At 37.7% G+C, this 25,295-nt stretch overlaps 1 protein-coding gene across 4 annotated transcripts in view; it reads left to right on the top strand.

The window, feature by feature from the left end:
• The window catches only part of LOC111196209 (NACHT, LRR and PYD domains-containing protein 12), a 280,945-nt gene that overhangs the window by 212,461 nt on the left and 43,189 nt on the right, over positions 1-25,295 (top strand). For 3 of the 4 annotated variants that reach the window (XM_049470071.1, XM_049470070.1, XM_049470067.1), the window contains exon 1: positions 24,758-24,857. The exons of the other annotated variant lie outside the window; for it this stretch is intronic. The gene's annotated coding sequence lies outside the window, so the exon portion shown is untranslated. Of the gene's footprint in view, positions 1-24,757; positions 24,858-25,295 lie in introns of those variants that run through there. 4 annotated transcript variants of the gene reach the window in all.

The raw sequence follows: 25,295 nt of genomic DNA, 5'->3' as shown, positions 1-25,295 counted from the left end.
TACTCTATCGTTATACCACTATACTCTACCGTTATACCACTATACTCTATCGTTATACCACTATACTCTAGCGTTATACCACTACACTCTATCATTATACCACTATACTCTACCGTTATACCACTATACTCTATCGTTATACCACTATACTCTACCATTATACCACTATACTCTACCGTTATACCACTATACTCTACCGTTATACCACTATACTCTGCCGTTATACCACTATACTCTACCGTTATACCACTATACTCTACCATTAGACCACTATATTCTACCGTTATACCACTATACTCTATCGTTATACCACTATACTCTACCGTTATACCACTATACTCTATCGTTATACCACTATACTCTAGCGTTATACCACTACACTCTATCATTATACCACTATACTCTACCGTTATACCACTATACTCTATCATTATACCACTATACTCTGCCGTTATACCACTATACTCTACCGTTATACCACTATACTCTGCCGTTATACCACTATACTCTACCATTATACCACTATACTCTACCATTATACCACTATACTCTACCGTTATACCACTATACTCTACCGTTATACCACTATACTCTGCAAAAAAGTTATTCAGATTAGTAAGCATAGCCAGAATTCATACATATTAAAGGATTTGAGTAATTTTATTTAACAGGAGATTACTTGTCAATTACTGCCAGGTAGTTACTGTGAATTTCACAGCACATTTTATGCTGTGTTGGTTGGTGCTTTTTTTTTCTTCTGAGAAATGGTGTCTATCTAATAAGCTTATGTTTAACAGACAGAAAGTTCTCTACCAACAGATGTTAATTTAGGATTCTTTATATTCATAATCATATAGCCTTAACTTGATCTTAGTCCCCTTCAGATTCTGTGTATGACTGTAAATCTTAGATTTGTGATTCTGTCTTGACTCAACTCTAACCCCCTTATGATTGTGTCTTTACTCAATTTTGGCTCCCTTAAGATTCTGTCTTGATTCAATCTTAACCCTTAACCCTAAATTTCCTAAATAAAGTATCTATCTATTAGGGGTGTGATGAGATCTCGAGGAGGAGATATGTTCTGTCAGCGCCCTCAGTTGGGGAAGGGGGGGAGGAGATACGTTCTGTCCTTACTAGCGCACCGCGCTCCGCAAAACCAGCAAGCTGAAGGCTGTTTTTCCTGAGAGAAAATGTATTTGGGGCTTTCATTTGGTGCCCCCTTTAGTGCAGCACCCCTATGCGTCGCATAGTCTGCATACCTCCTTTTTAAGTCTGGCTGCATTTTGGCTCCAGTGGAAACAATAATCTGTAACAGAGTGACCAACAAGACACAAACCATATATAAATATTGTAAGTAAATCCTACACGTGACTGTTTCATAGACAGTTGTACTGATCCCTTAGCTCTGTAATGTATTTAAAAAAAAAATTCTGTCTCTGTTTGCACTTCAAGCATAGTCTTAATATGACTGGTTATGGTTTGCACTTGTTGGTTGCACTATATAAGAAACTTAGAAAAGTTTTATTTTTATTTTTTATTCTTATTTCTATTTCTTATAGAATCAATGTGTGAGAGAAACCAGTCTGTTAAGTTTGCCTTATATGATTTTGTCAAACAAAACTCTAGTTTTCAAGCCATTTTTAATTTTTGACGTTTTCTTTAAAATTTGTTAAAACTGTTAAAAATGTTAAAAACTGGGTTTGCAATACTGAAAATCAATCAGTCAACCCTTATTTACAATTCCGATTAGCATTTACAGTTTAAAAGGGAATTAAAATATTTAACAAAAAATTAAATAATAAGGAACAAAATAGTAAAATAAATAAATAACATAAAATAAATAGAAATTTTAATCTGATATTTAATACAGATGAATAAAATACATATGTTAAAAGAAAACAATAGGACATTTTTAAAAAGACAATACAAAATTAACACAAAAAAGTAAAGAATTTATAAAATATAAAATGAAGAAAAGGATAATAATAGTAAAAGTGATAAGAATGAAAAGAAATGTTAAAATTAATAATAATAAATTAAGAATCTGGGAATCAAAATAAAAACATAAATTTAAAATTAATTTGATATAGATAAAAAAAACAAAAAATATAAATGATATATAATATAAATTTATTTAAAAAACTCATTTCAAATCATTAAAACAGCTCACCAAAACCCCAATCTATACTTATTATATATTTGACAATATTTAATTAACTTTACAGGTCCTTACTTATCTTATTTGTAGCCTCGATCTGAATTAAGCTCCTCGCGGCAAAAAAGAGAGGGGTGCAGAGCAATTTGCCTGATTCTCTCCTGGTTAAATAACAGTAAAGCAGACAAACCAAGTCTCCCTGAAGCTGCGGGAGTCTCCCGCATTTCGGTAGTGGCTCTGCCCGCGAGTCACATATAATCTCACGGAATTCAGAACGAACACAAACGACTAGGGGTAACCTCCCTGAAATCAACTTTTGCAACTTGGGATGTCTGGTAAAGATGTTTTTTTATAGTGTGTTTTATACCATTGCTTTCTGTTTGAACTATGCTTGATCCGACCTTATTTATAAAAATCCTGCCACCAGTCGAAGTGCTTTTCTCTTTTCATTTCCTAAACAATTTAGGAAACTGACCATATACTGAACATAAATATAAACCCTTATAAATGTCATAAATAAATGTAACTAATAATAAATTATAGTTACTGTGAACTTTTGTAAGTATATTTTTATTTTATAGTTGATTGCTAAAGGCTCTGGGTGAGGTGATGTGTTTGCGTGGGTGAGGTGTTTTTTGCTGTGGTAAAGAAGTGATGGTATGTGGTATTTTGGTGCAAAGTACGCAAGGTCAGTCGTGCAGCTCTATTTTCCACTACCAAGATAGAAACATGGGTGTAAGATAGCAACGTGCAGGGTGCAAGATAGGGCCTTTTATCTCAATAGAACTCGGCTCTGTTTAGACTCAGCAATGAATTGAACTGAGCCAACTTTAAATTCAATTTGAATGAGTTTGATCTCAGAAAAGGTGGTCTTGAGTGCATCCCTATTTTATCTGTCCCTGAAAGGAGGATTTGAGCAGAGTAAAGATACATCATTCCTCTATATGTCCTCTTTTAGACCTGTATTCAGTTTGAGTAAACACAGTCTCTGAGTAGTGTTGGCCGATAAAACCATATCGTTATTTATCTAACCCTTCAGAGAGGGGGTGACAATATGTGCATGTAAAGAATTACAATATTTTTAATCAGGAAATATATATTATAGTTATTGTAGGTGTATGGACTTATTTTGTAAATTAACTAAAAAAAAACAGCAACTAATTTAAAGCATTAGTCTGTGTTTTAAGTTGCTACAGGACTCTTATCTGACTGACAGCGGAACTGACCAATCAGGGGTGGGTTTCCCTAAAGCTTCGTAATGCTAAGAACTTCGTTAACTCGTACTTAAGATTGATCGTTAATTAAAGAGTGTTTCCCAAACCCGTGCGTAACTAAAGTACTACGTAAACTCGCTCGGCGATTAACGAGTGCCCTCACCCAGTCGCTATTCTTAACGAGCTTCTTTAGGGGATCTCGACTTGCAGTTCAGCACCTTAAACACCAGGGACCGCCAATTTTGAGGAAGAAAAATGATAATTTCCGTGTTTGAAGCAATTAAATTATATTACTATTAATTATAATCAATTATATTGCTATATAATTATTATATTATATTATATTATATTATATTATTTACCGTCTGCGGGTGCTCCGGTTTCCTCCCACAGTCCAAAGAAATTAGTTCAGGCTAATTGGATGTCGGATAAAAATTGCCCCTAGGTGTGAGTGTGTGAGTGAATGTGTCTGTGTGTCTGTCTGTGTCTGTCTGCCCTGCAACGGATTGGCATTCTGTGCAGGGTGTATACTGCCTTCAGCCCGATGCCAGCTGGTATAGACTCCAGCCACACCCAGCCAACCAAGCACCCCAGAGCTTTTTAAAATGGCTTCTGCCCTCACGTGTCTGCGTTGACCCTTCTCCTGATTTTGAGAAGGGTGTAGTAATGAGTCTATTAGCAAAGTCATAGGATCTATCTAACCAATCAGATTCATGATTTTCACTCAGGGGGCGGGGCCATGGCTGTGTAACCGCTTCTCAGCGCTGTGCTGAAGAGGTAGCTACACATTGATTAGTCGTAAAACAGCGCGCTTAGCTAACTATCACGGAATTCCGACTGCAAATAAGACAGATATTGTTTCACATCATGTTAAAAAGCCCTTTTTAAAGGCTGTTCTTCAATGTGAAACTAATTCACAATAAAAGGCTGCTTGACTGGTGAGTTTTGTGTGTACTTAATGTTTTGGCTGCACTGGTGTACTGTCGTCATACAAATGAGTGATTTTTGTTGAACGGTTGTACTTGTAGGAAAATTAAGCATTTATTGTTGGGTCTATTGTATACTTTTGTGGTTTGTAGCCGTATTTGTTGGCTGTTTATGTGTATTAATTTCATATAATTCAGTCAAGACAAAGAATATGTAGTTATTGTAATTTTTATGTATGTGTCACTTGTGGGGGGTTGCAGAAGGGGTACCCACTATATTCACTGCACGCCACTGTATTCTATTAAACTTTAAGTGTTAATCCACTTTACATGTAAATTAACGTTAATTAACTAGTGATGGGTTAGTATTTAAACACACAGAGAAGCAGCACTTTCCGTCTTTTTTCCTAACCCTCACTGTTTCTGTTAGAAAACCCTGAGGTTTGTGTTTTTAGTTTTTAACAGATAGAGAGTCTGTTGTGCTGGATATTTAAGATGATATAATCTGTGTAGCTGTTACTGAACTGGATGAGTTTTAAATACACTTGTTCAGTAATGTAAGTCTAGTCTACTGAAAGCCAGTAATGTTAGTATAAATCTGTACTGCAGTAGAAGTGTATAATTTCAGAAACTTGACTTATAAATAATCTCTAAATAACAACAAATATAAAATAGAAAAACAGTAAAACATATGTAATACATACTTTTTATATGAAGAAAATTTACTACACTAAAACTAGATTAAATGTGACTAAAACTAATAATATCCGACAGACCAAATTGTAACTAAATCTATTATACATTTTAGTTAAAAAACTAAATCAAAATCACCTGTCAAAATGAACACTGATATACTCTTGTATTTTGCTTTATGTAGTTGCCTGCATTCAGGGAGAGGAATAATCATTTGATTAAATTAAATTAAATTTAATTTAATTTAAACAGACAAATAATGTAAAGGGTCAGATTTTTTTCATAGGTTATATATTTGTCCCCTTGTACTTGTTTGGACCTGTGTGGATGTATAATGACTTTTTCAAATGAATTTAAAAGCTGTCTGAGCACCTTGTGCCCACCTGGCAAGATGTGGACATCCTAGTGTCTGTCCTCTGTCTGTCTGAGCTGCTAGTGAGCTTGGCCATAACTCCCTTATTCTGTCACTTATCAGTAAAAAGAAACCTTTAAGTGTAGCAGAAAGTGATTTGATTTATATCGTGATGCATATCGATATCGGCTAAAATGGAAAACTATATCGTGATAAGATTTTTTTCCATATCGCCCAGCCCTATCTCTGAGTCCTCATTAATAGGCAAACCTGAAAGTACAAGTGTAAGCATTAGCACTAGTGCCTGTCAGGCTGCGAGATCACAGTTACAGGTAGCCCACAGTCTGCCTTATTCGTATATTACTGTCTCATCATAATAGAGGACCTGCCGCTCTGCTTGATTGAAACCTTTTTCTTCAAAGCTCACAAACACTTGTCATTTGACAAGAAGTACGCTTAGTCCTGGACCCAGACTTATGTTTGTAACCCCTATCCCCAGTTAAATTAAAGAAATAAGGGCCTGAGTTCTTTCTATTCTTTCCGTCTCTATTTTGGTAAAATTAAATAAAGTATATAAATGTAAATTAAAATATAGCCGCAAGCGGCAATCATCGGGTTCAAGCACCAACTTGCACAATGGTGCCTACTGGAGCATTGAATGGTGATGTGTAAGAAGGTCTAATATGATTGGAGATGCCCTGTCACATTTAGAAATTATCAAGTTTTTCACCTGTTATTAATGTTGAGCAGAGGCCTTTCAACCTGATCAGTGCTTAAATTCACATGTAAATCTAGTGAACTTTGTAGGATATTCATTAAGTGAGTTAGAACTAGTCAAAAGGTGTCTACATGTTATTGGTATTGATCAGGTGGCTTCAACCAGAATGTTCACAAAGTGGTATTCAGATTGACTATTGAACCTTTGCAGAACAAGCTGAAATGTTTGACCAAACAAGTTTGAATTAACACAAAGGAGTGAATGTTCTGATATGACATGTAATTACGAAGTTATTATAAATCTAGTTCTGAATTAAATGGCGCTTCATCAGAGTGATATTGTACAGAGGTCTTTAACATTGTGAGATTACAGCAAATACTGCAGAGTTACAGCAATTTAGGTTAGAAATTCCAAGGACGCACAGATTGCTTGATGCCTGGAGAGTATTGTATGTGAAATTTTCACAAATGTTTTTAATGAACATTTACCTAGAGACTCTACAGTGTGCAGCAAGACTGAAATGGAGGTGATAGGCCAAATATCCAGAGAGTAGTTTCAATATAGCTATTTTCAAACAATTAGCAATTATGAATGAACAAAGCACTTTTTAAACATAGTTGTATTGAGAAATTTGTCAGAGCCACTGTACTAAATATGGCAAAAACAATTAGATGTCAAAATAGTACAGCATGATTGACATATACTCGTTTTTTTGGAACAGCGCCCCCCAGTGGGCGGATTGTTTCAGCACTTTGCAGGTCACTACAGTGTCTCCACCTGAACATAACTGCCAAATATCATCCAGATTGGGCAACATTCAGCCTGCCAAAATGTCTGCTGAATGCTGATTGGCTGATGGTGTTCAGCCATGTTGATTGATTAAGTTGCCCTTTGAACATCCTTTAGAGGCTGTATGATAGATTCTGCATGCAAAGTTTCAACTTGCTAGGTTGCACGGTTGCTGAGAAACAGTGCTCCAAATTTACCTCTTGAAGTGAATGGGGCATATATCCGGAAGGACTAATTTGCATATGGCGGCCATATTGTTTACATATTTCAACGTTTTCTTAATGAATATTGAAGCGCATGCTCTCACGAGGGTTTTGATACCAAACATGCCGGAAGTGCATGGTCCAAATTGGAAAATTGTTGGTATTGACCCAAGGAATCCATCAAAAAAAGAATTTTGAATGTAGGTCTTATGGTTTTTGAGTTATTGAGAAAATTGTGAAAAATGGATTTCCTTGTTTATAGCGCCACCACTTGACCAATCGGTGCCATTTTTGTTGTCCACCGAGATGCACTGATCCTACATCTACCTACCAAGTTTCATTTCCCTATGACTTACGGTTTAGGCTGCACAACTGTTTTTTCAGGAGAAAAAGAATAATAATAATAAGAAGAAGAAGAAAAATCTTAGCAAAAACAATAGTTAACACAAAAAAGTAAAGAATTTATAAAATATAAAATGAAGAAAAGGATAATAATAGTAAAAGTGATAAGAATGATAAGAATGAAAAGAAATGTTAAAATTAATAATAATACATTAAGAATCTGGGAATCAAAATAAAAACATAAATTTAAAAATAATTTGATATAGATAAAAAAACAAAAAATATAAATGATATATAATATAAATTTATTTAAAAAACTCATTTCAAATCATTAAAACAGCTCACCAAAACCCCAATCTATACTTATTATATATTGGACAATATTTAATTAACTTTACAGGTCCTTACTTATCTTATTTGTAGCCTCGCTCTGAATTAAGCTCCGCGCGGCAAAAAAGAGAGGGGTGCAGAGCAATTTGGCTGATTCTCTCCTGGTTAAATAACAGTAAAGCAGACCAGGCCCGTAGCCAGCATTGTGATGGGGGGGGGGGGGGGTCTTTTTCCCCCAAAAGTGGACTTCATTTGGCTCTCTACTCCAATGCCCCCTAAATACACGAGCACACTTCAAACCTTTTAATTTAGACATATTTTATTTATTATAAGTTTGTTGTGAATCTGTTGTTGCTGTCCTTATTTGTTCGTCTGTTGCTCCCCACTGTTAACATAAATTTGATATAAATGTAAGTGTTACTCAAACTTCCTACATCTGTGATGTGACTTCATTGTCTGTCTCTGTTGCTCACCTCAGTTGTCTGTTGCTTTGTTCCATTGTCTCTGTTGCTGCCCTCCATTGTCTGTCTCTGATGTTGCTGTCCTTTATTGTCTATCTCTCTACTATTGACATAAATAGATAAGAATTACTTCATTAGGAACACTATCGGTATGGTCATTAAAACTTAAACATGAATTAATAATAATATAAATTGAAGTGTTCTGTTTTATTAAAATCTTCCTATAACTGTGCTGGGACTTCGTTGTTTGGGTGGGTGAGGTGATGTGTTTGCGTGGGTGAGGTGTTTTTTGCTGTGGTAAAGACGTAATGGTATGTGGTATTTTGGTGCGAAGTACGCAGGGTCAGTCGTGCAGCTCTATTTTCCACTACCAAGATAGAAACATGGGTGTAAGATAGCAACGTGCAGGGTGCAAGATAGGGCCTTTTATCTCAATAGAACTCGGCTCTGTTTAGACTCAGCAATGAATTGAACTGAGCCAACTTTAAATTCAATTTGAATGAGTTTGATCTCAGAAAAGGTGGTCTTGAGTGCAGCCCTATTTTATCTGTCCCTGAAAGGAGGATTTGAGCAGAGTAAAGATACATCATTCCTCTATATGTCCTCTTTTAGACCTGTATTCAGTATGAGTAAACACAGTCTCTGAGTAGTGTTGGCCGATAAAACCATATCGTTATTTATCTAACCCTTCAGAGAAGGGGTGACAATATGTGCATGTAAAGAATTACAATATTTTTAATCAGGAAATATATATTATAGTTATTGTAGGTGTATGGACTTATTTTGTAAATTAACTAAAAAAAAAACAGCAACTAATTTAAAGCATTAGTCTGTGTTTTTAGTTGCTACAGGACTCTTATCTGACTGACAGCGGAACTGACCAATCTGGGATGGGTTTCCCTAAAGCTTCGTAATGCTAAGAACTTCGTTAACTCGTACTTAAGATTGATCGTTAATTAAAGAGTGTTTCCCAAACCAGTGCGTAACTAAAGTACTATGTGAACTCGCTCGCAGATTAACGAGTGCCCTCACCCAGTCGCTATTCTTAACGAGCTTCTTTAGGGGATCTCGACTTGCAGTTCAGCACCTTAAACACCAGGGACCGCCAATTTTGAGGAAGAAAAATGATAATTTCCGTGTTTGAAGCAATTAAATTATATTACTATTAATTATAATCAATTATATTGCTATATAATTATTATATTATATTATATTATTTACCGTCTGCGGGTGCTCCGGTTTCCTCCCACAGTCCAAAGAAATTAGTTCAGGCTAATTGGATGTCGGATAAAAATTGCCCCTAGGTGTGAGTGTGTGAGTGAATGTGTCTGTGTGTCTGTCTGTGTCTGTCTGCCCTGCAACGGATTGGCATTCTGTGCAGGGTGTATACTGCCTTCAGCCCGATGCCAGCTGGTATAGACTCCAGCCACACCCAGCCAACCAAGCACCCCAGAGCTTTTTAAAATGGCTTCTGCCCTCACGTGTCTGCGTTGACCCTTCTCCTGATTTTGAGAAGGGTGTAGTAATGAGTCTATTAGCAAAGTCATAGGATCTATCTAACCAATCAGATTCATGATTTTCACTCAGGGGGCGGGGCCATGGCTGTGTAACCGCTTCTCAGCGCTGTGCTGAAGAGGTAGCTACACATTGATTAGTCGTAAAACAGCGCGCTTAGCTAACTATCACGGAATTCCGACTGCAAATAAGACAGATATTGTTTCACATCATGTTAAAAAGCCCTTTTTTAAAGGCTGTTCTTAAATGTGAAACTAATTCACAATAAAAGGCTGCTTGACTGGTGAGTTTTGTGTCGTCATACAAATGAGTGATTTTTGTTGAACGGTTGTACTTGTAGGAAAATTAAGCATTTATTGTTGGGTCTATTGTATACTTTTGTGGTTTGTAGCCGTATTTGTTGGCTGTTGAAGAGTAACTGTTTATTATACTTTGGGTTGATTGACAAATATCTTTCAGTTATGATTACTTATCTTAGTATCTATAATTACATAATCATTGTGTGAAACCTTGTATGGTATATGCATTAACCAATACTCACCTTACATTTGATCATTTTTACTCACAGTGTATTTTACACGCATTTATATAGAAGATTAACCAATAATCACAATATATTCTTTACATATATAGTAAAACATTGTTTGATCAGGCATGTGACTAACACAGACTCTATTATATGACAAATTAACCCACATGATACATTTACTAACACATAGGATTTATTATATGGCGGACTAACCACGCGTTACTAACACATTAACATATAACATATGAGATGTAGCTCAGGCTTGAAGTATTTTGTTTACTGCATGACCCTAACTAACGGTCATCAATTCGACTGGTACGGGGCTAAATTGCTACAGAAAAGGCTCTTAGATCAAAGCGGCCTTTTGGTGAGTGAGTGCCTCCCTAAAAACCTCTGCTTCAAAGCGGGGGGGTGACGCACACACACAGATAGTGCCACGATGTTCCATCCTGGAAGAACACAGTCAAGGTCAAACACTAGTGGACCAGTCCAGACACAAAGTCAGAGCTCCTCCGCCATTACGCACGAAAGGGGAACGAGCCTGGCTGGATTGAGCCTTTCCAGGTGACTGAGAGAACAACGTACGCAGATCAACTGAAAGGCGAGGGTTCGACATGGTGCAACTGGAGCCAGTGTGCAGCCACCAAGCACAGAGATCGAGATGATTTTATCAACAGGTTTCACGTCATTTGGGGTATAAAACATGGAGTCAGATCAGAGGGGGTCAGAACTTATGCTGGGACGGCTGTTAGACGGTCTTTCATGTGTTAGTTCTCCTGAATATTCAGTACTTTATAATAAATACCTGGTTTGCTTTCAGCTTCACTCCACCTGTCTGACTCTCTCTATCAAACGAACACGCAGGGGAGTTGTACCCCGGACGAGAGGTGGGTTTCATTTTCTTTTCTACAACACTGTTTATGTGTATTAATTTCATATAATTCAGTCAAGACAAAGAATATGTAGTTATTGTAATTTTTATGTATGTGTCACTTGTGGGGGGTTGCAGAAGGGGTACCCACTATATTCACTGCACGCCACTGTATTCTATTAAACTTTAAGTGTTAATCCACTTTACATGTAAATTAACGTTAATTAACTAGTGATGGGTTAGTATTTAAACACACAGAGAAGCAGCACTTTCCGTCTTTTTTCCTAACCCTCACTGTTTCTGTTAGAAAACCCTGAGGTTTGTGTTTTTAGTTTTTAACAGATAGAGAGTCTGTTGTGCTGGATATTTAAGATGATATAATCTGTGTAGCTGTTACTGAACTGGATGAGTTTTAAATACACTTGTTATGTAATGTAAGTCTAGTCTACTGAAAGCCAGTAATGTTAGTATAAATCTGTACTGCAGTAGAAGTGCAGAAACTTGACTTATAAATAATCTCTAAATAACAACAAATATAAAATAGAAAAACAGTAAAACATATGTAATACATACTTTTTATATGAAGAAAATTTACTACACTAAAACTAGATTAAATGTGACTAAAACTAATAATATCCGACAGACTAAATTGTAACTAAATCTATTATACATTTTAGTTAAAAAACTAAATCAAAATCACCTGTCAAAATGAACACTGATATACTCTTGTATTTTGCTTTATGTAGTTGCCTGCATTCAGGGAGAGGAATAATCATTTGATTAAATTAAATTAAATTTAATTTAAACAGACAAATAATGTAAAGGGTCAGATTTTTTTCATAGGTTATATATTTGTCCCCTTGTACTTGTTTGGACCTGTGTGGATGTATAATGACTTTTTCAAATGAATTTAAAAGCTGTCTGAGCACCTTGTGCCCACCTGGCAAGATGTGAACATCCTAGTGTCTGTCCTCTGTCTGTCTGAGCTGCTAGTGAGCTTGGCCATAACTCCCTTATTCTGTCACTTATCAGTAAAAAGAAACCTTTAAGTGTAGCAGAAAGTGATTTGATTTATATCGTGATGCATATCGATATCGGCTAAAATGGAAAACTATATCGTGATAAGATTTTTTTCCATATCGCCCAGCCCTATCTCTGAGTCCTCATTAATAGGCAAACCTGAAAGTACAAATGTAAGCATTAGCACTAGTGCCTGTCAGGCTGCGAGATCACAGTTACAGGTAGCCCACAGTCTGCCTTATTCGTATATTACTGTCTCGTCATAATAGAGGACCTGCCGCTCTGCTTGATTGAAACCTTTTTCTTCAAAGCTCACAAACACTTGTCATTTGACAAGAAGTACGCTTAGTCGTGGACCCAGACTTATGTTGTTGTTTTTTTCACAAATTATTTTGCCACAAAAACACTTTTATCACATCAGTTTCAAAATATGTCCCTCCTGCAGCTGAGAAATCTGATGGCCAACTATCTCAGCAGTGCTTCAGTGGGCGGGCCTGTGTTGGGTGGAACTTCAATAGTTTAAGACAGGCTGCAACTTCCCTCACTCATTCAGTAGGAAAGAACATTACCATAAATGGTAAAAATGCTTTGCAGGTTACTTCATACAGTTGACACTTTGTGTTTATATGGTTATAATGCAAGTAATCATATGTAATGCTACATGCATAATTTAACGCTTTTGCAACTTACTGGCAGAACACTTTATTCTAACAGCTCACTGGAAGATCACACTTTACTGGGTGTTTTTATTGTTATTAACAAATAGTCTAACACTGACATTGTGGTCGGCAAGGTGCAAAAGCAAGCGACCACACACACTTCGCTGGTGTGACACCAGCCAGTGCACTGAAGCGAAGTGCAAAGGGGTCTCTAGGTTCATTTATTTTATTCATGATTAGATGCTTTGTGGAAATGCATGACTTGGTATAAGCCATCAAAGCTAAATCAACCTAAGCTACAATTTACACAATAGTACACTCATACACAGTCAGATAATCTTTCTTGACATTTTAGTTGCATAAAAAAACATAACATGCTTAATAAATTTATTTGCAAATAAAAAAACAGAAAATTTACCCATACCCACTAGTTCAGATGTGATACTACAATAAGCATAGTGACAATAAAAAGACGACAAGCAAAATGAATAATGTTAAGAGAAAAACTTTAAAAAATTCAAAGGAAAGGTGCTAATGCTGCCTCCAGCCAGTCTGAGCAGAATTCCTCTCCCCCGTTATAAGAGCCTCTTCCCCGGCCTGTAATCGTGTTCATCCCTGTGGACCAAATAATCTGAATCTGTAACAGCACACAGGAACATGGAGGACCCAATCATAATTTCAGTATTTACACATTAAACCACTGAGTCACAGGATAATCTATAATTATTCTGTCTAACAGTTAAACCTTTTGTGACCAGGGTCAGAGCTCAGAAAACACCCCTTTACTCACAATAGATTAGACTACGCCACCCCAATTTACTGGGTAGGGGATCCGACATCTAGACATTCAAAAAAATAAGTAGTCCAAAATGTTTAACAATTGAACAATGTTTATTTAGTATTTTAAAAATTAAATAGCAAGAATAATTAAGACAACTGCCAGTGTTTGTTCTGAATAGCAAACAAGTGGGAATGGTAATATAACTTTACCTGTGGTTAGATTCTATCAGTATAAATACACAATGTAATTACTTTGGTCGTGGAATATATCTAATAATTTAACACTTAGTAGCCGTCTAAAAAAAACTGCACAAGACATTTTTTTAAAATAAATTTGTTCAACAGAAAACCAAACACTGCTACTAATTCACAATCTCTGATTAAAAAAAAATAAATTCAGTGCAGTTAAGTGCAGTTATTAAGAGATCAATAAAGCCACCAAAGCATAGAGTCAGCTGTTAAAGTAAACAGCAGCAAATCCAAAAAAACTAATCCCACCACATTCGCCTGCATATATAAGAAAACACACAATTGCTGTTGTAATAGTAGCGGCAGTGTATTACGTAGTATAAAAATATCCAGGAAGAACAGTACTAATCAATTATTTCAGAAAGCATTTAAAAAGTGTATACAGATAGTATTTAAAAACATTAATAATAAACCAAAACTAACCAAAAAAGGGCACATACCTGATTAAAATCCACTCTTCCTTGTACCTGAGCTGAAGTAACATAACGACATCTCGCTTCTGCTTTACGAAGCTCACAAACAACGCAGTCACAGTTGCTCCACACAATCCATACTGTCTTTACACGGTTCACAGTTGGCTGGAGACTCTCACTCTGGTCTGGCTGGAACCACACGTTAAAACCAGTGCTTAACAGCTAGAGATGTACCCTGTTAAAACATATTTTCTTTAAATTTAAAACCTGCCGTTTAAGCATAGAAACGAGACGAAACGGAGACCAGCAGCAGCGAGCACGCCACACACAAGCACTTCCCGCATACCCAAAGGAAGTAGAGTAACAATCAATTACCGGGACTTTTATTAGCCTTTTTAGCAAGGAGGAGGGGTCAAGTTCCGGGGAGGTGATGGGTAAACCTATTTCCGGTTTGGAGCACCGCTACAAAAATGCATGGGTTTTATTATTACTCATATTTTCCCGCACTTTAGGTAGGATGATGTTGCCAGAACCTTCGTGGAACTATTGAGGAACAAACAAGCGAAACTCCATTAGGGATATAAGTTAGGGTGACCAAACGTCTGTATTTCCCGGGACATGTCCGTATTTCACGTGCTGTCCCGGGCGTCTCGGGTTTTTTTCAAAAAGTGAGAAAATGTCCTGGTTTTTAAATTACCTTCATTGGACCATTAAATGTACAGGCACTAGGGCACCCCCATCCCCCCCCCCCTCCTACCCCCCCTCCCGGTTAACACCCACAGTCACAGCGCGGACCACCATCACCCACCACCCCCACCCCCGTCCACACTCACAGTTAGAGCGCAAAACTCCCCCCACAACACCCCCCCCCCCCTCCTTGTTTACCAATATGAAATTATGGTCACCCTAATATAAGTTCTTTTTATTATGAAGGTAAATGGCTCCAGTTCTGAAATTTAGGTTAGCCAAGTTAGCTTCTTAGCTCTGTGCTCAACTAACCTTTTGACTTCATCAAACTGTTTGTTTATCTTATTGTTCAATAAAGCATATACTGTATTGTACTGTTATAGGGACCTGAAATTATTGTGTCTTATGATTTTGTTTGATCAGTGTCCATCATGTGTAGATAAGGAGATCCATGTAAGAGCGGGTTCTACCTGTGTTCTGTCTGTGGTGAGTTGTGCTACCCATTTATATACCTCTAACCACCAGTGCACCCGCACAAACCTGTTTTTTATAATTTTTCCGTTCTTCATCTACAACTCACTGTCATTCTTTGTCTCAGTGATACAAAAGTGGAAATAGCAATAATAAGCATTAGAAGTAAAAACATTTATTCTAAAAATACAAAATACGTTTAATCACATCTCATTACTGTCATAATTCGTACAGTACTCAGACACTTGCAGATACAGATAAAACCACAGTTTATTAAAGGTTTGGTTGATCCAGGGGAAGTCGTAAACAGAAACAGTAGAGCACCGTAGACAAAACCACACCATAAATGGGAGACAGTCCAGAGTTCATACACGGAAAAGCCAGCAGTAGAGATAATCCAAAAAGGCAGAAAAGATACACAGTCCAGGTCAAACACAGTATATCCACAGTCTGAGGTACAGGCAGTAAAACAAAAGGCAAGGTCATACACGAGATAAACAGAGACAGAGAATAGAAACTCTTTGTAATGAGGATAAACCAACATTACTCGGCACAGGTGTGTGCGTGGGAAGCTCTTAAATAGTGCCGGTAATCAGTACTCGGGACTTCCTTGAGGAAGCAGGTGATGTGTCACGTGATCGGGTGTGTGTGTGATGTCAGCAGGTGGTGCGTTCTGGGTAGTGAAGTTGTTTAACTGAGAACCTCCGTTAGAGCTGCGTGTGGGAGAAACAGGAGGGCTTTCAGCACCAGACGTGACAATTACCTTAACTTTACTTTTTGATTCAGTGACTTAGTTAGCTAGCTTATCCAAATATTCTGTTGGAAGCACATTTCTAAAAGTGCTTATTTTTATGATGATATATACACCAGGGTAGCACTGTTGGGCAGGGTAGCACAATCTATCATAACACCGGTCTTTAAAGAAACGCGAGGTAGACACACAAGATATTTTGGATAGAATATAGCTGGCTTATGGTTACAGCATTGCAGTTCACTTAACCGTTTAAATTTCCACAAATACATTTAGTGGAGTTTTATAACGTAAAATGGGAGTTTGATCCACGCCCTTACTCCTCCCACTCTCTCAAACTATATAAACCGTCACTTCCTCTCTTTACCTGCGTGTCGAACAACCTCGCACCCACCTCCTCCCCTCTGCCTCCTTAATTTATTTTCTCCTTTTCTCTTCCCGCATCTCTTTGTGTGGGGGGGGGCTTCAGCTTCACGCTTTTTCAGCGAAGCTGCTCCAAACTCCTCCCCTTTTCCTTCTCTTTCAGTTAAGGCCGTGGGGAAATACTAGCAAACTAGTTATTAGTACAACCTAATGCTTTGTTGAGTTATATATACTCCACCAACACACACCTTTTATAACAGATGCTTGCCATCACAGATGTTTCCTAGTGCCACACATGGATGAATGGAAAGTCATGTTTTAGAAAAATACTCGTATGAAGTGCGGGATTAAGCTAAATGAAGAAAAATTTAAGTGGATGCTACAGCTGTTGTTCTGGGGTATATTTTAGTAGTAATATTTTGCTTGACTACATCCTGCTTAGTAAAGCTAAGTAGTTGGGCTGTTTTTGTTTGGAATTAGAGCGCAGCGGTACGCTGCAAAAACACTAACTAGTCACTTGCGCAATGGGAAAAGAACGAGCGTTCCAAACGGATGTGAGTTTACACAGAAGTTTCTAGACTGGAAATGTAGACCACGGAAGCGAGAGAACTGTCTTTTGAGCTCACCTGGCGTCCTGTGACGCCACAGATGAGTAAAAAAAAACTAAGAATAAATTGATATAATAACCGGGAATTTAATTATTAGCTTGTTACCCGAAATAATAATAAAAGGAAAATAAATAAATAAATATAAAAATATAAATCAAAACATAAATGTAACAATTTACAAAGTTAATCTATGGCTTGCACCCACCTCTCAGTTCCAGCAGAGGGCAGCCAAAACTCCTGAATGGCAGCCCTACCACACTTTTACACTGGATGACTGCCTGATGCTGGTAGCGCACCAGCGGCTTTTGCTTAGCACCAGCACCAGCCGTGTTTGGTACTCGGATATCCAGCTAGCATTTTTAGCTTCCTCAGTGAATTGGCTAACCAGCCAGGGTAAGGGAAGCTTTAGTTGGTCAGGTTTTACTTTAAATTAAGTACAGACAAAAACAAGACTGGAAAACAACTTAAAACAGTGTTAAATAAACTAGTGTGAGAAACACATGCAGCGGTAAGTGGAAATACATAAGAATTTTTTTGACATTTGTACAGAAAGTCCCCCAGAATGCCAACTCTGTCTGCCATGTTTTTAAATGTGGAACTCTGAGCTGGTAAAATGCATCATGGGATCTTACATTGCCTTCAGAATCGCTGTAAAATAAGGATGCTCCCCATGAAGGATCACATGCCACCTACTGAATGGGACAGTACTTTTCTCAGGAGAACGCACATCCTGTCTAAAAAGGCTGCCCAGTTGAGCAGCTGCCTTCAGAATGGAACGCAGCCAATGACTAAGATGTAGCTTAAATGAAGTGAAATGAATAAGAGGTTTGAGAAAGAATATTTAAGTTATCTATGCAAACATCCAGGGTCATAACTAGATCCAGAGTATGATTACAGTAATGAGTAGGTCCTGTTATATTTTGAACAATACCGAATGAGTCTAAAAACTTTTCCATAATGAATATTCGAAATGACTGAAATCTCCTTTATTATTTATCTCAGTTTATCATTACATGCTGCTAAATCTGCTAATTCTTCTAAAATTTGTATTTATTAAAGAAAATGTGTGATTTATTGTAATTAGATTTGTTTGTTCAGGGACAAGCACATCCTAAGCAGTTGTCTGAAGGCACTGGCTAAAGGCGGTTATCGCTGGAGGCATGATCAGATCCTAAAATCCATCGCTGAGGCGATCAACAAGGGGATCAGTGATAGTAGGCATACAAACAGCACAGCCAGGACAATTAGGTCTGTTTTATAGGTAGTGTCTCATTGCAGCTTGCAAGCCTTAACCTTGGGCTTCTTTATATTCAGCCTTGACTTAATCTTAAGAGTCTTTGTATGACTGTAAATACATTTTAGATTATGTCCTTATTCAATCTTGGCTCCCTTTAAGATTCTGTCTTGAGATAATATTGACCCCCTAATGCTAACCATGCAATAGATAACTTTGAAAACACTCTAAAATGACTTTTGATGACAAGAAAATCACTGACCTTCAATCCTAAACACCTTACACTGAATGATCAAAATTCGACTTTAGCAAGACCCTCATGAATCTATACACTGGAAATTTGTCTGTGACAGTAAAATCCTTTGAAAATAATTTGGTGTAAGGTGGGCATAAGATTCTGTCTTGACCCCCTTTAGATTCTGTCTTGATTCAACCTTGACCTTGGCCCCCTTGTTTGAGCACTTAGCATGTTTCCTTAATATCTGATAACAGATAATTCTATCATTTACTACTAAAAATATAATACTTATTGGACCTTTAATAGCTTTGAGATGGCTTTTGCGATCTTGTCATACCTCTCTTAGAATCAACTCCAAATTTGCTGTTTCTACAGTTTCTTGGCCCATTAGCTAGACAAATGCTACATTTTCATTCAGAAATGCTACTTTTTTGGTTGTTTTTTTTTACTTAAATATAGTAACCTTTTTTCTGATTCATCTTCCACATAGAGATGCTGTATACATTGGGGCATTTTCTTCACTTTTAGTCAGGATACACATTCTCAGGCTGCCATCTGACTGATGGCACAGCCAGAACCCCTGCAGTAGCACTAGTGCTGAACCTTTGTGCTTAGAAATATGTAATGTGATTAGCTGAACTTCTTAATAAGAAAACAATAAAGGATTATAAGCAACACTGTTAATATTATTTGCTACGGAAAAATCATGTTAATGTCATTCTGAGAAATGTTTCAGCTGTGAAACCAAAGTGTCAGCAAGTGTCACCTTTACATTTTTTTCAGTATATACTGCCACCACAGTGTAGTGTGAGATTTAAACAGAAGACCTTTTCACACACATTTATTTGTCATTTGACCCAGCCTTCAATCAGTCTCTTCTTCTTTAGACCCAATCTTGACTTGATCTTGGAATTCTTTGCATCTTTACTCAGCCTTGGCCCTCTTCTGATTTTTACTTGAGGGGCTTCTTTATATTTGACCTTGACTTGATCTTGGCCACTTAAGATTAGATCTAAGGGCGTTTTCACACCAGCACTATTTGGTCCGGTTCAAATGAGCTCTGGTCCGTTTGTAACTTTAGTGCGGTTCGATTGAGCAGGTGTGAAAACAGTACCGTATTTTTCGGACTATAAGGCGCACCGTATTATAAGACGCACTATCAAAGAACGCCTATTTTCTGCTATTTTTCCATACATAGGGCGCATCGCATTATAAGGCGTGTTAAGTGACACTAGAAAGGGTGCCTATATCAAAGTGAACAGGGGTGGCGCCATGTTTCCCTTCCCCCGCCGGGGGTGGTCGCTTGCCGGTGGAGCGTCTCAGTATACAAATATAGCTCTTTCAAAGTCAAACGAGTGCTGGATATTAATCTACACAGATTCCTCTCCTGAAAACTGTTTATTTGGGTGAGTAACGTGCTTCAGTTTATTTACAGTAAGCTTAGATTTCCAGATGTCCACTAAGGCTTGCTGCACCAGCGTTAGCATAGCTATCCGCTAGCACGCTAGCTAGTCACCTAAACTAGTAAAGTTAACCCAAACTTAAACGACAGCGTTACACTGAGTAATCCTGCGTGTTCTGGTAAGACAGTGAGATATTAGCTAGCGATTCGTCCCCTGTAGCTTGTTTTAACACGGTAAACAAGCAGATTACAGGCTGATAAAACTCACCTCTGAGAGAGTTAGCGCTTAGCATCTAGCTAATGCTAGCCAGGCAAAGCAGCACAGACTTACAGGCCGATAACTCACCTCTGAACGGTGAACGCTTAGCGATTAGCATCTAACTCTAATAATACTGCTCCAGCAGTATTAAAAGTGCTAAATTTAGAAAATACTGATCTCTGAACAGTGAAAAAGCTAGCTAGCTAAGCGGTTAGCATCTAGCTAATGCTATTGCTGCTCCAGCCTCGGAGCGGCACGGCTCTGCACGGAGTGTGTGTTTACTGCTCCTTACACCTGACGGGTAAAATTTAGATAATACTGATCTCTGAACAGTGAATAAGCTAGCTAATGCTATTTGCTGCTCCAGCCTCGGAGCTGCACGGCTCTGGACTCTGTATAGCACTGAAACTCTGTATAACGCTGCACGGAGTGTGTGTTTACTGCTCCTTACAACCTGACGAGTAAAATTTAGATAATACTGATCTCAGTGAATAAGCTAGCTAGCTTAGCGGTTAGCATCTAGCTAATGCTATTGCTGCTCAGCCTCGGAGCTGAACGGCTCTGGACTCTGTATAGCACTGAAACTCTCTATAACGCTGCACGGAGTGTGTGTTTACTGCTCCTTACAACCTGACGACTAAAATCCATACAAAAGGCGCACCGTATTATAAGACGCACTGTCAATTTTTGTGAAAATTAAAAGTTTTTAAGTGCGCCTTATAGTCCGAAAAATACGGTAATCGCATTCGGATGCGGATCAAAAGAACCGGACCGAGACCAGCTAGAGGAGGGGGTCTCGGTCCGGTACCAAACGAACTCTGGAGCGGTTCGCTTTGGTGAGAATGTGATCCGGTCTCGATCGGATCCAGCTATTAAATATAAGCCATTTATTTGAGCTAAACTGATGATAAAGCAAGCACAGTTTAAACTGATATATTAGCCAGATAACGCTGATTACCACAGCTGTGAACAAACACTGTGCCATGCACGCGCCAACTGCGCTGCATTCACTGCTCACAGCCGCGTGACTCTGTTTATTATATTTATTTTAAATCTGCGCTGCACGTAGAAACACTGTGTTTGAAAGTGCAGCTTTATACGAAATTATACTGACTGTCATTTGCATTGACCATTTAGGAAAAATATCACTAGCATAATAACTTATAACACAGTGTTTATGATCTGGGTATGATGAACAGTTTTTCTAAACGGAACATTGATACAAAATCAGAAATAATGCTTTTTTATGTTTTGGAAATAGGATGAACGTGATGCTAATGACATGTCAGAAAAGGGACAGGCTCCATATTTAGGACAGACTCTGGAGCGCCCTCTGGTGGCGCAACAAACCCAGTAGATATTCTGAAGTGGGCATTCTCCTCTCTATACATTCTATAGTCGAAATATTTTGTCAATATAAACAGATATAATAAAAAAAAGGGAAAAAACTTTTTCAGTGTGTATTCGGTATTTATTCAAAATATATTACTAGAAACACTGTGTTTGAAAGTGCAGCATTTCAGCGTTTAGTGTTAAAGCTGGAACACAAAATCTTCTGGCTGTATTTACTTATTTCGTATATTTATATTTAACGTACTCTCGTGTCAGACAGCTCTGACCAATCAGAGGACACAGGCTGCTCGTGTGGTTTATTGATGCGCATTTTGGTGCGTTTACATTTATGCCTATGTGAAACCAGACCGAACAGAGCGAGAAAACACTCCAAGTAAACAAACTCATTAACTGATTCGCACCAGAGAAACGAACTACAGGTGAAAACGCACTTAGATTTCAGATTCTGGGCCATACACCCTGTGAAAGGTGCATTGCGATGCTCACTGCTATCTTATACTCTGCCAACAGTCTATTTTCACACCTTGTGCCTCCGTCATTTAAATAGCGATACAGCTATATATACGAGTTCGATCCCGCGTGAGGAGCGAGCGGTGTGTTTATTTTTTTTTTCCCTCACCGCTTCTGCACAGATCTGATTGGCAGAGGAGAGTGTTTGGTGATCTTACACCACACGTGATTGGTCTGTGACTTTACTTCACCGCAAATGACGCATACAATTAAATTCTTCTCAGTAGGTTTGGGTCTGCATTGGACAACTTTTGGGTCCGGACCGCGGTCTGCTTATTAGTGACCTCTGCTCTATACACTTGCTCCGAAAGGTACGGTTCTTCTTTTTGTATCATGGAAGAAAGTCTATATACTTTGCTGAGGTAAATTTCACACCTTCAGGGAGCCTAAAGGGGCCAACCAGCTCTCTCCCCATGATTCCAGACCAAAACATGACTCCGCCCCCTCCTCACTGATGACGAAGCCTTGTTGGGACATGGTGGCCATCCACCCACCATCCATCCATCCACTACTCCATCCATCTGGACCATCCAGAGTTTCACGACACTCATCAGTAAATAAGACTGTCTGGAAATTAGTCTTCATGTATGTCTGAATTCACTGCAGCTGTTTCTGCGTGTGAGCTCTGGTTAGGGGTGGATGAATAGTAGGTTGATGCACCACAGCGAGTCTTTGAAGGATCTACAGCTTGAGGTTCGCGGGACTCCAGAGGCTCCAGCAGCTTCAAATACCTGTTTGCTAATTTGTAATAGCATTTTGCTGCTCTCTTATCTGATGAACTTGTCTGACAGAAACTTGCCTTCCTCATTTTGCCTTTATCTGCACGAACCCGTCTGTGCTCTAAATCACAGTACGATGATCACGCTTCAGTGTTCATTAAATATCTAATGTTTTCATACCTTATCCAAGGCACTGCACTATTTCATGCTTTCCTTTTTCCTTTCCCATATTGCTTAAAACATGTGGCCTGCTTTATAATATAGAACATAACATTAGAACGTTTTTAATAAAAAAGATACTATCATTGGGAGGTTTGTTCAATAATAAAAGTGGATTTATACTGAACAGGTCATAACTTAGAAATTATACTGACTGTCATTTGCATTTACCATTTAGTAAAATCTGAGAAAAATATAACTTGCATAATAATTTATAACAGTGTTTATAATTTGGGTTTTTTCTAAACGGAACATTGATAGAAAATCAGAAATAATGTTTTTTTTTTTATGTTTTGGAAATAGAATGAACATGATGCTAAGGACAGGTCAGAAAAGGTCCAGGCAGAATGAGACGGGCTCCATATGAACCCATTCATTTAGGCCTGACTCTGGAGCGCTCTCTGGTGGCGCAACAAACCCTGAAGATATTCTGAAGTGGGCATTCTCCTCCCTATACATTCTATAGTCGAAATAAACAGATATCATAACAAAAAAAGTGAAAAAACATTTTCAGTGTGTATTCGGTATTTATTCAAAATATATGACTGTTTTAGCCATCAAAGTGATTATACAGTATGTAAACCTGCAATTAAACCTTTAATAACAAGTAAAAAAGTAAAAAACATTGAATCAACGTCCATCTTTCCACCAGTAATGCATTAAAACAACGTTGATCTCATATATCAGAATTGATTTATTTAGTTTATGAATCTATATGTATGCTTTATATTAAACTTTACTTACATTAAATCTGTATATACTGTTTGCATTTTATTTTAATAGTGTTTACTGTGGTCTTGAAGATTAGAATGTTACCTTTAAATAATAATTATTAATATAAATATTATTATTTATGGGAAACATCATTGATGTAAAAGCATTAATGTGAGAATAGATTTATAGTTCAAACCATTAAAAAATATTCAATGTTCTTTGCTATCAGGGGCACAAAAATCTAGTTTTATCAGTTTTATCATCTAATATTAAATATCAGGATTTTAATGTTTTAATCTGTTAATCTGTCCACTAGATACACAAAACACTCTGAGGTTTGAGCCTCCAGATGCAGATAATGTACACTGTGTTCTGAAGCTTCGAGCAGAGAATGTATAGAGAGGAGAATGCCCACTTCAGAAAGTCTTACGGGTTTATTACACCACCAGAGGGCGCTCCAGAGTCAGCCCTAAATTAATGGGTTCTTATGGAGAAAATCCTATTTTACAAATATTTGTTCTTTTTAAACTAATTTTATTTCATTTCTTCAAAAAATAACATTATTAAATGTTTCAGCACTACAGATATAATTTTAAAGCTTTTAAACTCCAGTTATAAACCTTTAAAACGGGCTCTGACTGTAACTCCAGTATCCGCTCATCAACCAATCAGATCACAGTAACAGTAATGCAGCGTCTCTACTGTATAAAACCTGTTTACTGTAGAAAAAAACTGAAATATACAGGTTAGATTTCTTTGATTTTAGCAACATATTTTATTCTACTTTCTAAAATTAAAGGAATATCATGGAGAAGAAGTTAGACTGTATTTAATTGGAGTTTTTATCTGTTTGGCTCCATTCACCTCCATTCATTGAGGACTCTCTCGCGGGCTCCCTCTAGCGGTAAGCAGAAACTGTCAAAAAATGCGATGACGTCGTTTAGCGACTTCTAGCGACTTTTAGGACAGCCAATAGCTACTCTCCTTACTGAGGAGTTGGCAGCACTAGTGCTGGAGTGGGTGTTCTTATTGAAAGAGGGTGAAACTGAAAGCTGCATTCAGAAAGAGAGCAGGGCGGATTTCAGAGCTCAGCGCTTTATATTTTACCCGGTAAGTTAAAGATCCGTCGCTTATATGGTTTATATCGAGTTTATATAGAGTTTAAATAGAGTTTATAGAGTTTAAAGAAAGAAAAAGAAACTAATAACTATTGAACAGAGCTGAACTTCAGTCTCTGTTCCGGATCAGAGTGACGCAGATAAAAAGTGGAACATTCAGTTACTGTAAAATAATTCTGATCCGATGAGAAACGGTTAAAACTTGAATTTAGAGTTGAATCCAGATTAAATAATGAACTAGCTGTGTGTTTGTGAGCTCTGTGGGCCAGTAGATCCAGCACTGCTAACTTTACTGTAACTAAAACTATCGAATCATTCCGATTCAGTGAATCTCTGCTCGGTAAAACCAGGTGTCGATTCGTTGGGCTTCGTGAGTCTGACTCGGCTCTGAGTCTATTTACCAGGAGGCTACAGACAACGCGGTGAGAAT

This window comes from Astyanax mexicanus, chromosome 21 (genome assembly GCF_023375975.1).
Source record: "Astyanax mexicanus isolate ESR-SI-001 chromosome 21, AstMex3_surface, whole genome shotgun sequence".
Classification (NCBI taxonomy): Eukaryota; Metazoa; Chordata; class Actinopteri; order Characiformes; family Acestrorhamphidae; genus Astyanax; species Astyanax mexicanus.
Note: the sequence above shows the minus strand (reverse complement) of the source record. Positions and strands in the feature narration are given on the sequence as shown.